Source organism: Heterocephalus glaber, unplaced genomic scaffold, assembly GCF_053883595.1.
Source record: "Heterocephalus glaber isolate CG9 unplaced genomic scaffold, H.glaber_assembly_v1.0 deba00001608, whole genome shotgun sequence".
NCBI classification, from domain to species: domain Eukaryota; kingdom Metazoa; phylum Chordata; class Mammalia; order Rodentia; family Bathyergidae; genus Heterocephalus; species Heterocephalus glaber.
The window spans coordinates 38619524-38633421 of record NW_028258379.1 but is presented as its reverse complement, the minus strand read 5'-3'; the positions used below and the strand labels follow the sequence as shown (position 1 = coordinate 38633421).

The following is a 13898-nucleotide window of genomic DNA, read 5'->3' as shown; positions in this document are numbered from 1 at the left end:
CTTCGTAGTGTTTTCCTTTTGGGTTCGGCTCCCACGGCAATGGTGCCACCTTCTCTGCTTAGCAACACAGTCCTCTCAGGAAGTGGCATCATGAAATCAATTTGATCATTCACTAAAGGTTTTCAATACAGTCTTTCTGCATTTACAAAAATGGAGATGGAGGGGGTGGTCAAAGGGAGTATTATGGGCTGCATTAGCTCTCCCCTCAAAATAAAGATACATAAAGTCCTAACCCCCAGGATATTAGGATGTGACTTTATCTGGAAGCAGGGCTGAGGCAGTATGATTAATTAGAGGGAGTTAGGGTTCCCTCTTCCTCGTGATGACAGGGGTCATTTGAGAAGGGACCACAGCCTGGTCCTGTGGTGACTGGGGCAGCATCTGGAGTGATGCAGCATGAGCCAGGAGCCTACAGTGGTCAGGGACTGTGGCTACCAGTGCAGATGAGGAGAGGCAGGGAGGGTCCCCATGGGTCTGTCCATGAGCTTAGACTTCTGCCCCTGACCTGAACATGGTACATTTTGTGGTTTTCAGCCACCTGGGTGGTGGGCTTTGTTATGGAAGTCATAGACACCAGCGCAGCAGAGATTTAAACCAGCACCTCTGGACCCTGGCAGCCTGTAGGCCACATCATGTGGATCTAGTAGATTTTGTATGTATGTTGTCCTATGCGTTGAACCCAGGGGGACTCTAGCTCTGAGCTACATTTCCAGCCTCTTATTTTTATACTTTATTAGTACATCCCTGGCTGTTTTTATTTTGACACAGGCTCTTGCTAAGTTGCTCAGGCTGAACTAAGTTTGACATTCTTCTGCCTCAGCCTCCTGAGTAGCTGGGATGACAGATCTGATTGGCTGTCTTCCATTTCTGTTGACTTCTTCACCCTTCCCTTTAGGGTAAGAGATGCCCTGCTTCCCTGCACTCAGAACAACCCTCTGGGCTGTCTGGAGCCCTGGGTCTGTGGTGCCAGGGCAGACAGCTCTTTGGAGCCAGACCTGGTAGCTGTTACCCACCCACCCTTCCCTGTTAGCAGGGCTTCCCAAAGGTCTCTGGGTCCCAGTGTTGTGGCAAAGTGGAACAGCTAAGGGTCACAGCCAAGTGCTACAGCTTTTTGTTACAGCCACAGCAATTTGAAGACTCGAGAATCTGAAAGTTACTGGAAGAGATGGAGAACACCTTTATTAGCTGGTTGGCTCAGAGGAGTTTGCCAACTCCGAATTCTGAGCCCTGAGTTGCAGTGAAAGTCCATTTATATACAGTTGGGGGAAAAAAGTTGAGAGGAAGCTTTTAGGGTGGAGACATAACTAGAAGGGGGCAGGTAGAAACATCAGGTACTAACAGTTACATTGTTTAACACAACACTTTTGATACATTGAGCAGGTACATCCTACAGCACAAATAGTCAGAACATTTTGATACATTGGGCAGGAACAGTGTGCAGCCCAAACAGTTACATCTCTGGGACAGAACATCTTATGGAGAAAAAAATCATGGGGGCAAGGCAAAGGCCTGTCCTATTGTGCCTCATTGCTTCATCATCAAGGTGTAGCTTGTTAGCGCTTGTTAGCACCACTACATGCACGACTGACCTTCCCACCAGCTGCCCACGCTCCAGCCCACGCCCTGAAGCCCTCTCACCCCACTGTCCCCTTCCTGCCGCACCTGCCCACCCCGCACTCTCCCTCTCACCCTCCCCACTCCAGCCCCCGACGCCCCACTCCCTTCTCAGCAGGGCCTGCTCACCCCCGGCTGGCTGCAGACCAAAGCTCACCCCGGAGCCTATGTCCGCCCTGCTCAGGAGGCCAAAGCGATGCCCATTCACTCCCAGATGCGGCCTCTGCTCTTCTCAGGTGCATAGCTGAGCTCCCGAGGAGGGGCTGTTCAGGGTGTGAGGACCAGGTCCTGCCAGCATCCGGGTCCCCGTCCTGGGGATTGTGCTCATGGGGAGGCCACAGTAGCCGCCATACTTCAGCATTCAACTCCTGCCACTCCCAGGAGGCCCCAATCCCTCCAATCCCTTCAGTGGACTTCTACACAGCAATTTAACAAATGCGCAGTCAACGTTAAGTGTGCCCATGTGTCTACCCAATTCTTTATATTTTTATTCTATGTAGAGTACACCCAAAAGATGTATCCATCAGGAAAAGAAAAACTTGCGGAAATATTTTAATACTAAATTTACTGAAACACCACGAGATTAATACAAGACACCTTTGGCCTCTACTATTGGAAGAGGGGCTCGAAGTGGTGTCCATGAGCTTCCGGACAGCTATTAGTAAGGTGAGCTGCTGAAGCGTGTATACATTTTTTGGCAGGCTCTGTATTTTACATAAAAATATATTTACATGTTATCATATACTCTATTATTGATTACATTTGAAATTAAAACTTAAAATGTTAAAATATGTTCCATTACTAATAAGATCGTATTGATTCATTTTATGGTGACATCCGGAAACCATAACATGTTGCACAATTACACACAGTCAAGTGCACAGACACAGCCAGGCAGCGTAACTCACCACATGTATCCACGCGGTCTGTGTGCAGTGGCCTCGGACTCCTGATGGACATAACAGCAAGAGCTCTGAGCTAGAGAAAAACTCTGCCCGCAGAGCTGGGATAAACCTGAGGTGGACGAAGCTGCTGCCATAGAAGGGTGATCCTTTTACTGTCGACTTTAAGTTGGAGCACAGTCTAACAACAAAAGTGATGTGGTGTGGTGGAGCGTGCCTATAATCCCAGGAATCTGGGAGGTTGAGGCAGGAGGATTGCAAGTTTGAGTGCAGCCTGGGCAACTGAGTGACTTAGTAAGACCCTGCCTTTAAATTAAAAAAGGAGGATGTACCTCAATGCAAAGGCCCTGGGGTCCAATCCTGAATACAAAAAAAAAGAAGAAGAAGAAGAGAGAGAAGAAAAGGAAAGAAATGTCTAGCGTAGCAACTCTGTAAATTACACCCTGCAGTGAATGCTGTGCCTGTGATTGTTCACACTGTGCTTTTACATGCCCGGCAGTGTGCGTTTGTTCACAACAGCCTCACCATAAACACACAAGGAAGGCATCGTGCTGCGAAGTCTCTGGTGACAGGAGCCCTTTGGCTCTGTTGGGATCTGATGGGGCCTCTGTCACGAGTGTGGACACTGTCCACCAGCAGGGTCCCCATGCGCCACGTGGCCGGCTGTGATCACTGTACGGCGTAGAGCGAGACAGGACCTCCACGTGTGTTTGCACTTTGTGCTGCACAAGCACACTTTTGCGTACCGTGTTATACTGAAATGGTTCTGGACGTCTAGTCCCCTTCCCACCCTCTGCCCGGGGAGTGGACACGTGGAAGGGCACGGGCTGGCCCTGCCTCAGGCAGTCACGGTGGGCTTCCCGGGGGAGGTGATGTGCGGGCCACACTTCTGTGTGCTCACGCCTGGCACACTTGCTTCTGGACTTCCTGTTGCCCTGTCACCATCTCCCACTCCCACTGTCCCAGCAGACAGAGCCCCGGCCCCCCAAGCCTGAGGATCTCTGAGGCCAGAGAGACTGCTCCCTTTTCTTCCCCAGGGCCTGGCCGCCAGCCCTGTAACCAGGCACTCCAAGTGCAGCAGGGGCATCTGAGCGGCTGCGGAGGCCTGGGGTGCCGCAGGGGGTTGAGTGGGCACTGGGGGTGAAGCAGAGACTTGGACAGCTTGGCCAGCTGCACTCGGGCACAGGGGCCTCTGCCGGTCTTCAGCCACACTCAGCAGGACTGGCTCTTTCTGTGCCCGCGCAGCCCCTGCAGCGGTGCTGGTTTCTGACCTGTTTCAGACAAGATGCAGTTGTGCCCCTTGACACAGAGGGGAACCCACACCTGGGGGGCAAGCCCTGGGGGCCTTCACGGTCACGAGGCAAGTGCATTTGAAATACTCCATAAGGTCCTTGGGCCCTGGCTCCTCCTGAGCAGAACTGAACTCCTGATGGCGTATGAGGGAGGCCAGGCTGGGGCTGGAAGTGCTCGCCACCCTTGTGCATGTGACCTTGTGGGTGTTGCTGCTACCCACAGGACATCGGGCTCTGCAGGCAGTGGAGACCCGGGAGCTTCCCCCAGGATGGTGCCCTCCTGAGGGGAGCTGGGCCCGGCCCTGTGCCAGGGAAAGAGAACGTCACTGACAAGCTGGAGGTTGCCAGATTCGGCCAATGAAGATACAGGATGCCCAGTTACATTTCAGAGGGACGACAAGGAATGTTGCAGTGCAAACACGGCCCAGCGAGCATGTGCACTGTGTTTATCAGAACTGGGGCACAGCTGGATGTGTTATATTTCACCTGCAAACCTGGCAAGGGAGCCTGGGTTCCGACTGATTGTGCCATCTGGGGTGCGGACCTTGTCCCCTGCCATCACTCAGGCCACGGGGGACTTGCAAGCTCTGTCCTGCCAGAAATAGCAACTCTGGAAAACGCACCCCACTATGGGGGGTGCCCAGCCCCTGGCCCTGGTGCCCAGTGCTGGTGCAGGGAGGGCTCCTGTCCAGTGCGGCCTGGGTCCCTGGCTGCATTGCTCACTCCTGGGGGGGCTCTTGAGGTCCCTGTGTTGGGGGATTCTGAGTGGCTGAACCCTTCTCCTGCTCAGTGACGAGAAGTCAGAGTCCTGGACACGGGGAGGCCTTGGTGTCCTGGGGCCTGACCAGGTGGCTGTGGGAGGTGCTGGGGTCACTGCATATAACATATGACAGGTTGGGTCTTCTTTGAGCCCCTGGCAGTAGAGACACGCCAAGCATCTGGCTCTTCCTTCCCGAAGGCTGGTGGCCACTGTCTTGCTGGGTCTGCAGGTCTCAGGGAGAAAATGTGCCCTGTCCCTGGAGGAGGTGGAGAGCAGGGTCCTGCTGGGAGGGCACTGTGGTCCTGGCCCCCGGGGGCTTGCAGCCAGCTAGCTCCCTGTCCCCTGCCCCAGTCCCTTGGGTGCAGGGCATGGCCACTGGGGGGCAGTGCTGGCCAGGAGACCTGGCAGGAATCCACCATGCTGCCCACCCAGTGGGCCCTGCCCAGGGGGACAAGAGCCTGGCGTGAGGATGCTCCTGCCCAGCCCGTGGGCCAAGGCTCTGCTGGGGCCTGGGCTTTCCCCAGCATCCACCTCATGCCCCTGCCTACACAGAAGCACACACGATAGTGAGCACACATGTGCTCGCTCCGACCCCACACTCACACACTTCGCAACGCATTGCACACACATGCGTGGAGGCATCCACCTCACATGCATGCACGACACACAGAGATGCTCAGCCACACTCCAGCCACGCTCGGGCCACGCTTCTGTCTGATTCTCCCTCCCTCCGTGCAGGCCCAGGCCAACTGCCCGCCCCATGGATGGGGATGGAACCCCGCCCTCCGCCTGGAGCCCGGCCCCAAGCTCCTCGTAGCCCATGCGCTGGACCTCCCAATGCACCCAGCCCGAGGGCCTCACAGGAGCTGCTCCAGCGTTAGCGTTAACGTTTTCTCCGACCTCTCTGCCCCCTGGAGACCGGGATCCCACCTGCTCTTCTCCTCCTATCTTTCCTTCCTTGCTGTCCTTGCTGCCCATTGTACAAATGGCAAAATCCAAACCGAGTGGCAGAGAGGAGAGCCTACCCAGCTGGTCCTGACTGCATCTCCCACCTCCACACAGAGGAAGCCCAAGCCCGAGGTCCTTCCTTTGCAGACTCTGGGCCAGGTGGCGTCTGCACCCGTGTCCACTTCTCCAGGTGCCAGGTGAGCCTGCTGTGACCCCCACCCGCTCGGGTCATTGTGTGGCTCGGCCCTGGGGTGCAGTGTCCTTGTGCAGTCATGTGCGTTGGTGGGCTCCATGGGAAGCTGGGGTTCGTGTGGACGTCCAGCCTGGATTCAGATCCTGGCTGCGGCTGCCAAGGGGGTTGCCGCCCCTCCCAGTTGCCCCAGTGCCTCCTCTGTAGGTGGAGGTGCACAGCCCACTTCTCGGGGTGCCTGTGGGATCAGAGCTTACAGAAGCATGTGGTGCAGAGTAGGACTCAGGTTCTGTGCACCCTGGAGGGGAGGCTGGGCCCGGGGACCCTGTTGCCGGACTCCCCACGTGACTGACCCGGGTCTTCTTATGGAGGTCCCTGAGCGCCTTGGGCAGAGGGGACATTTTTCTCCCAGGGCCTTCCTTTGGCAGGCACCTGGCTGGGCTCTGATCTGTTGCCATCAGGCTCCTTCAGCCAGAGGCGCCCAGGCTGGGTGGGCTCCCGGAGGAGAGATGCCCTGAGGCCTGGCCTCAGAGGGGATGGGGCGCAGCCTGCGGGTGGCCTGGGTCCTGGCCCTAGAAACAGCCCCCTCCCCAGGAAAGAGTAGATGAGGGGCTGGCAGGTGGGCGGGGTGTCTGTCAGGGAGCTGGGGCTTGGGATTTGGGGGAGGGCAGGACTCAGGAAGCGCTGCGCTCACTTGGGCTTCAGGTCTGCTCTCCATTCCTGATGGAGAGGCACCGCTTTAACCAGCCTGCCTCCCCAGGGCTGGGGCAGCTGCTTCTCCCCACAGCGTGCCCAGCACCAAGCAAGTGTGCGGTGCAGCGTCCTCATCCATCTCACCATCCCTGGCCAGGGGGCAGGGCTGCTCGAGGCTGCGAGTGGACAAGACCCCCTGCTCTGCCTTGAGAGCATGTGTGCACGCACGGGGATGTGTGCATGCGTGACCGTGTGTGTGTGTGTGTATCTTGCACATGCATGTGCAGAGCACCATGTGAGCACGCAGGTGCACTCGGGCCAGACTTCGGGGGCATGGGGTGGGCACAAGGTTGATGGTGGCTGTGGCAACCACCCGTCCGTCCTCTCTTCCCACCGCAGCTGCTAGGTCTCCCTGTGGCCCGGGTGCTTCCTGCTGGAGGTCCTGGCCCGGCAGTGTTTATTGCCCTGAGGGGAGACCTCAGGCTGGGCTCCAGGTGGCTCCCACATTGCAGAAAGGTGTGATGAAAGCATCCAGCTGTCTGAAGTTCCTGTCCTGGTTCCCAAAATCTCCAGCCACAGCTCGGACCCTCGGTCAGTAATAATAATTAATGTCATGTTCACTCCAACTGCCACCCGTGAGGTGGTCACTGGCCCGGAACTGGGGCAGGTTTGCCAGCGCGTGTTTGTGTGCCGGAGGAAGCCAGGGGAGCTACCCTGAGCAGCACCTCGGAGCTCTGTGATGGGGTACCACCTGCCCTTCGGCTTTGATGCCCCCTGAAAGAAGGACCAGGTGTCCCTGTGGGTCAGGTCCTCATGCCACCAGGCAGTGGCGCTTTCCCAGACTGGCATTCTGGGCAGTCCTGAGTGCACAGTCTCGGGAGGAGGGGATGGGGTAGGTTTTTCTCCTGAGACTACGGAGCCAGAGGAGGGTCTGCTTCAGGCCGGGTGCATGTTGGCATTTACTGAAACCTGGCCTTACTTCATGAAGGAATGCCTCAGCCCCTGAGAGAGAAGTAGCAAACATGCATGAAATATAGACATAGAAAAGCTCCCAGGACTGAGCTCTAAGAATTAAATGACAAGGAGAAGCAGAGATATGGAGGCTTCTAGGTCCTGTATAGTAGGTTTGTTTGGTGTTTTGAATTTATCTCTGAGATTCCTGGCAGCCAAGGTGAAAAGAGAAATGTGCTCAGCTCTACTGTCTTTGTTGTCCCTTAGAATAGGGTTTTCCAGCTCCTCCTCTCAAGTGTCTGGGGAATGTGGGGGACGTGCATGATGGGGATGTCATGAGGTCCCTCTCGTGTCCTGGAGACAGCTGTCCTATGGCTCAGCCTCTGTACTGGTGTTAGGAAAAGGCTCCATCAAAACCAGCCACCGTTCAGTGGCTCTGGAACAGAGTTTTCCCATGGGGCCCTGAAGCAGTGGGGACACATGGCCCAGTGAGAAGGTACAGCCAGCCATAGCAAGGCTCGCTGCCTGTCCTGGGTGTCCGGGTGACAGAGCCCCCTGGTTGTCCCTGCCAGGGTGACCCCCTCTCATCAGGGCCCTGTCCCCACCCACAGACCCCAAGCTGGGACCAGGGAGCAGGACGGGAACCACTCCAGCCTTCCCCAAGGACTGGGGCTCACAGGCCCGGCGAGGGGACAACTTTGAATCAGTGGCACTGAGGAGTGGCCAGGACGGCCGCCCCCAGCCTCCATGCCCCCAGTGTCCTGGGTGCTCCGGGCCCGAGGTGGGTGGACCAGGAGCGGTGCCACTGCCGGGCCCGGGCCCCGGGTGAGCTGGCCTGGCCGAGCCAGAGCTCGGGTGCAGAGCCAGCTCCTCGGTCCCGGGCCTGGGGTCCTCGCAGTCTTCCTGGAAGCCCCCGGGTCCTCGAGGGAGACAAGGTCCCCGCAGCAAAACAACAGCGATGACTCACGCGGCTTGGGAGTGAGCCTGGCGCTGCTGTTTACCAGAAGTTCTTGATTCTGATTTTTTTTTTTTTTTGAGAGCGAGAACAAGCAGAGAGAGAGGAAGGTGGCGCTGGCTGGCTGCTCCGCTCTGCAGGAGCCAGGGGCTGAAGCCGGCTGCTCTGGGCGGGGACAGGGCTGGGGGGAGGCAGTGGTACAGGGTTACAACACTTTGGGAGGGGGGGCAATGAAAAGGCAGAAGGGAAGGACAAGGCGGGAGACGGCCCTTGAGGCAGCGTGAACCTGACCCTGGGTTCCACTGCCATTGTCCTCCCATCCCACTGCTGTGAAACCACACTCTGGCCAGACCAGCACAGGCGGCTTCCTGTGGGTCACGGCCCAGGCTGCTGGGGCCCCACCCGCACCTGCTGCCTCCCTGTGCGGGTCCGCGTGCGCACACCTCCTGTGTGGGTTTCCTCCTTCTTCCTCCTTCGAGGGCCTGAAGGCCCGCCTGGGGCCGCCCCCAGTGGCCTGGGCAGTGTCCTGACTCTGCCCTGTTCTCTGCCGCACAGGACCCTGCAGGGGAGTCCGCCTTGCCCAGGCGAAGCTCCCGGGGCCGGTGTGCCGGGCAGGGTGGCTCCCACCTGCACGCTCTGGCTGCCACCGTCCCAGGACCCTGCTGCCCAGGTTCGGGCAGCTGCGGAGGCCCTGTGTCCCCCCACCTGCCCAGGCTCCCTGCCTCCCCCGCGGGCCACTTCGAGGGGAGCACTCTCCTCCCCTCCGGGCACTGGATGTCACCTCCTGCTTAGCACTTTTGCCCAGAGCCCAGCTCTCCCTCGTGAGGGCTCCCGACAACCTGAGTGGGGTTCGGAGGGTCTGGTCGGGACCCTGACATCTTCCCCAGGACCTGGATGGTGGAGTCCAGCCCCAGCCCCGAACTGGCCGGCAGGAGGCGCTCAGGAAGTGGGGGAGCTGGCAGCCAGCCACGAGGTCTCTGGGCTGGGCAGGAACAGCCTGGCGTCCTCGAATCGGGCAGCAGGGAGTGATGCTGAGGGGGCATCGGAGGGGACAGTGGAGAGGACAGTGGGGCCCAGCGGAGGGGAGGGGACTGTGCGCTGGAGTGGGGCAGCCCGGAGGCCCCTGCACCGCCTGCTTGGACAGGCGCCCTGAGGAGACAGAGGTGGCCCCTCCCCAGCTGCCCTCCCAGTTCCTAGAAGCCCAGTTCCAGGAAGCAGGCACAGCCGCTCATCCCAGCCTGCAGGTGAGGCTTCCTGGAAAACAGGAGCCAGGGCCCCTGGGGGCCCAGAGGGGGCTCAGACCCACAGCCAGGAGCGGCCGGGTGGGTGGAGTCTCAGGATATGTGTGCAGGAGCACTGTGGTCAGTGGTCAGAGGAGGTGGCAGTGTCTTGTGATGACCCAGGGCCACCCCAAGCCGTGGGCCCTTCCTGAGCACCCACTTGGCTTGGAGCAAGGCGGGGGGACAAGGGGCCTGGCACACGAGTGTGTGTGTCTCTGTGTGTGTGCGCACATACGCGTGTGTGCTGTGCCCAGGAAACCCCACACAGGGACAGCCCCAGTTCCTGTCCCACCCCCTGGCACTGTCGCAAAACGCATGTGGCACAGACTAAAATGGAGCCAGAGTCGGGCTGTGTGGGGGAATGAGACGCTCGGGCGGAGTCCCCCGGCACTGTCTGCTGGAGCCCTGCAGCCCCCATGGCCGAGGCCTGGGCAGCCCGAAGGAAGTGGAAGCCGCCTTGTCCTCTTCCTAGGGCAGGTGAAGTGGTGCACACAGGGGCTGGTGGCCCAGAGGGACGGAGGGGCCAAGGGATGGTGCAGGCAGCCCGTAGAGGTGAGGCGAGACCTGCCGAGGGGTCACGCACCTCCCTGAAATCCACGTGGCCCTGGAAGAGGGGAAGAAGGGCGTGGGTGAGGCCAGAGTGAGCAGGCTGGGTGCTAGAGAGCCGGAGCAGGGCACAGGCCTGGGTCCACCACCACTTTGGGCTGCTCTAATTGGCTGAGCCGGGCTGCAGCCAAGAGCAAATTGATTTCTCTCCAGCTGGTCCTGTGACCCCAGGCTTCTGCGGGAACATGGGGGAAGAAGGGAGAGTCATGTCTAGAGGAGGGACCATCCTGCCTCAGTTTCCCAGAGCTGGAACACACACACACACACACACACACCCAGGCTGGGTGGGCTCACCACCCTCAGCTGCCAAAACAAATCTACTCTGACCACCTCCTCTGCCCAGGGAGGGATTTAAGGACTAACTCCAGCTGGAGGCTTTAGCCATGGGCTGCACCTCCTCCTGTCCTGGGCCTGAGGTAGGAGACAGGAAAAGAAGAATAGGAGACAGGAAAATTTAAAAATTGTACTAAAAAAAAAAAAAAAGACCCTGCAGCTTCAGGACACGAAAGTTACTCAAGCCCAAGCCTAGTTTCTTTTCTCTCCTTCTCCCCAGACACACCAAGCTGGCCCCTCCTTCCACCCGCACACCGGCCCTCTCCCCAGGGAATGGACTTCTCCACCCTCGCCTCTCCGTTCTCACCGAAGCACCAGTATTAGTGGATGTGAATGGCTTTCGCGCCGATGCAGCCCACCAGACAAGATGGGCAGCAGGAGCACACCCCCCATCACCCTTCTTCAAGACGCCCCATAAAATACCAGCTGCAATCGGAGCACCTCTTTCTCTTGAGAGTCCACACGTATTTCTTTGTTTACTTTAGATTCTGCCTAATAAATCCCTTTATGTCTCTTCCTGATCCATCTAGAAAAGTCTCTTTCTTTTCTGTTTTTGTTTTTTTTAAAAAAAAAAAAAAAACAGGGTCTCCCTAGGTAGCCCAGGTTGGTATGGACCTCACAGTGATCCTCCTGCCTCAGCCTCGCCAGTGCTGGGATTATAAGAGTGCACCACCACGCCCAGCTCAATTCTTTCTCTGTGACTGGAACCAACAGACCTGCCACTTAGTTCTCCGAGGAGGGTGAGTTCAGGCGTCTCCTCTGACCCTGTAGGCGAAGGTCTTTCCACCTGCTCCTCTCTGGGTGGAGAAAGCCTGCACATGCCCTGCTTCTCTGAGGCAGAGACCTTGGCCCTCTGGACACCAGAACCCCTACCTGCCCCATGGACCCCTCTGCTCCCTGGGCGTGTAGGAAGCAGGGTGGGGGCAGTGGAGGCCAGATGCACCTGGGCTCATGCTCATGCATCTAGGCCAGCGCCAACTGGTCTTGTCCAGCAGCTAAAGGTTTTGCAAAGCTCTGACCCCTGCCCTGCTGGAGCACTGGGCTGATGCTGCTTCATAGCCGGACAGCACCACCCCACCATGCACCCCGCCTTCCTCCTGGTCCCCAGCCTCACCCCGCCCAGCTGGCAGAAACCTCGCCTTGCTCCTGTCACCAGCTTTCTCTCTCCTTGACTGCCCCCCGCCCTGGTTCTTTGTGCCTTAGCTGGCCGTGGCCCCCTGGCTTCTTTTTGGTTTCCTTTCTGCTTTGCCCATTCTCCATATTTCTCCACCACAAAGGCAGCCCTGGGGCTCGCTGGCCAGTGAGAAGCCCCACTGCCCTCTGGACACCTCTGTCTTTGTGCCAAGATCTACATCACAAAGACGCCTGAAGCCCAGCTGGCAGATAGAAAGCCTTCTTGGGGGAAGCTGAACCAGCAAGGTCAAAATTCTTTCTTCCCGGGATGACAGGGGCCATTCACATGTTAATAAATCATATTCCCTCCCAATCAATGAACCCTCTTCACAAACTGCATTTTAACCCCACATAATTACTCCAGGAACAAGTCCACAAATAAGGGAACTGAGACTTGGGGAGGATGGTATGGGACCCCCCACGAAGCTGAGAACAGGCTGTAAGGAAGGTATCCATACAGCCCACCCTCTCACAATCCTCCATCTGTGTTCTCTAACCTGAGTGCACCTTCACAGCGACCCAGGAGGAAAGGCGACCCGGACCAGTGGCTCAGTCTGATTGCAGAACGGGAGGTGCACATTCGGGGTGCCAGTGGGGCCTTCTAGGGTCTGGTGCTCCCCGAGCAGACTGCAGCCCATGCCCTGCAACACCACCTGTACACTGCGCCCTGGGGAGGCTGAGTTACACCGTGTAGTGGTCGGAGAGGAGTGGAGCTTAGGGGAACAGCGGCTTTGCACCCCAGGAGCCCCCCAGTGCTCAGGGAGAGGGCACCCTGGGGTGCAGAGGGCTGGGGGCCTTGGGACTGGGCAGCGGGCACGGTGGGGAGGTAACCCAGCCACCTGATTCTCTACTGGGAGGAGTTGTTTTTGTTTTGTTTTTTGCCATCTTTCAGGATCTGTGCCTGGGGGAAATGAAAATGAAAAGGTTTTTTGGGGGAGGGGGGTTGTTTTTGTTTCTTGTTTTGTTTTGTTGAGGTTGTTTGTTTAAGTTTTAGAAACGTTTTAAGAAATTGTTCTTGTGCAACTGAAAAGCTGAATGATTTGGAAGAAATCCACGAGCAAGGTCAAAATATTCGAGTAAGGAGCAGTGTGCTCACTCCCCGCCCAGCTGCTCTTCTGTCGAGGGCCCTGTGCCTCACACACCCCAGCGACAGGGGGCTACCCGGGCCTTGGCCTTTGGAGTGAGTCTCCCAGGGATGCAGAAGGAGCCCGGGAGGGACACAGTGTTTGGGCTCTGCTGCTCTCGGGGCTCCTGTAACCCAGGGACTTTGTGGCCATCATCGTTAGCCACCTTTCCTGAGAGTCTGCCCCTCCAAAGTCCCAGCTTCTCATGGGTCCTTTATAGACCCCGGGGCTGCAGCCCAGGAGGGAGCCCAGCCTAGGGTGGAATGTGGGACCCCAGGGAGGAGAGTGGGCTGAAGAAGGCCAAGGTTATCTTTGGTCGCCTTACACTGGGGGTGGTGACAGCAAGGCTTCTGCCTCCCAGTTCTGGATACTGGGAGCCCAGCATCGGGGCCAGCAAGGTGGGGTGCAGGGGAAGCCCTGAAGACTAGGGCTGTGGCATCTCGGGCAACTGAGTGGGCAGAACATGTCCAAGATCAAAACCCCTATGGCCAACAAGTTGAGGGAGACGTTTCCTAAAAAAGAGAGCACACACACGGAACACAGGACCTCAGGGGACACCAGGCTTACAGCTGAGTGCTGTGGGGCCGCTCGGGTTTTAATCCTTCATTTAAGCCTGGCGCTGCTCCAGGGCCAATCAGAGGCCTTCCAGGCCTCTTTTTCAACCCTCACATCTGGCTGAAGGCCAAGTACGGCTTTCCACGGACAGTTTCAGTCTGGCACAACACCAAGTGAGGTTTTGATAGGACAGCCATCCCTGTGCCTCATTTTCATGAGTGGGAAGCCAGCCCAGGAATTTTGGATACAAAAGCCTCCCTTCCTTTATCCTTGAGACTGCTGCGAGCCTTTCCACTGGCCCCTCTTAGCCTGCAGAGTGGCCTTCTTTTCCATCTTCACTGAACAGACAAGCTTGGTGCTTTTCCCGAGTGTCAGGTCCAATTCTAAGAATCCCCGGGGCATGCTCCATCCCTCCACTGATGCCTTCGCTGTGGAAGTGGGGGGCGCTCAGGGACACACTCCCACCATCACCCATCACCTCCTGCAGACCCCTCCCCTGATCACCAGCGGCTTGGAGGTTAG

The 13898-nt window shown here is 57.8% G+C and overlaps 1 long non-coding RNA gene across 5 annotated transcripts in view; it reads left to right on the top strand.

Moving 5' to 3' along the window:
- Positions 1-11046, top strand: part of LOC101697405 (uncharacterized) — a 28894-nt gene extending 17848 nt beyond the window's left edge. For 4 of the 5 annotated variants that reach the window (XR_015444960.1, XR_015444964.1, XR_015444961.1 and 1 more), the window contains one exon: positions 10745-11046. This is a non-coding gene — a long non-coding RNA (uncharacterized LOC101697405). Of the gene's footprint in view, positions 1-2114; positions 5292-10744 lie in introns of those variants that run through there. The other variant, XR_015444963.1, reaches the window with a different exon arrangement.
- Positions 11047-13898: the final 2852 nt, after the last annotated feature.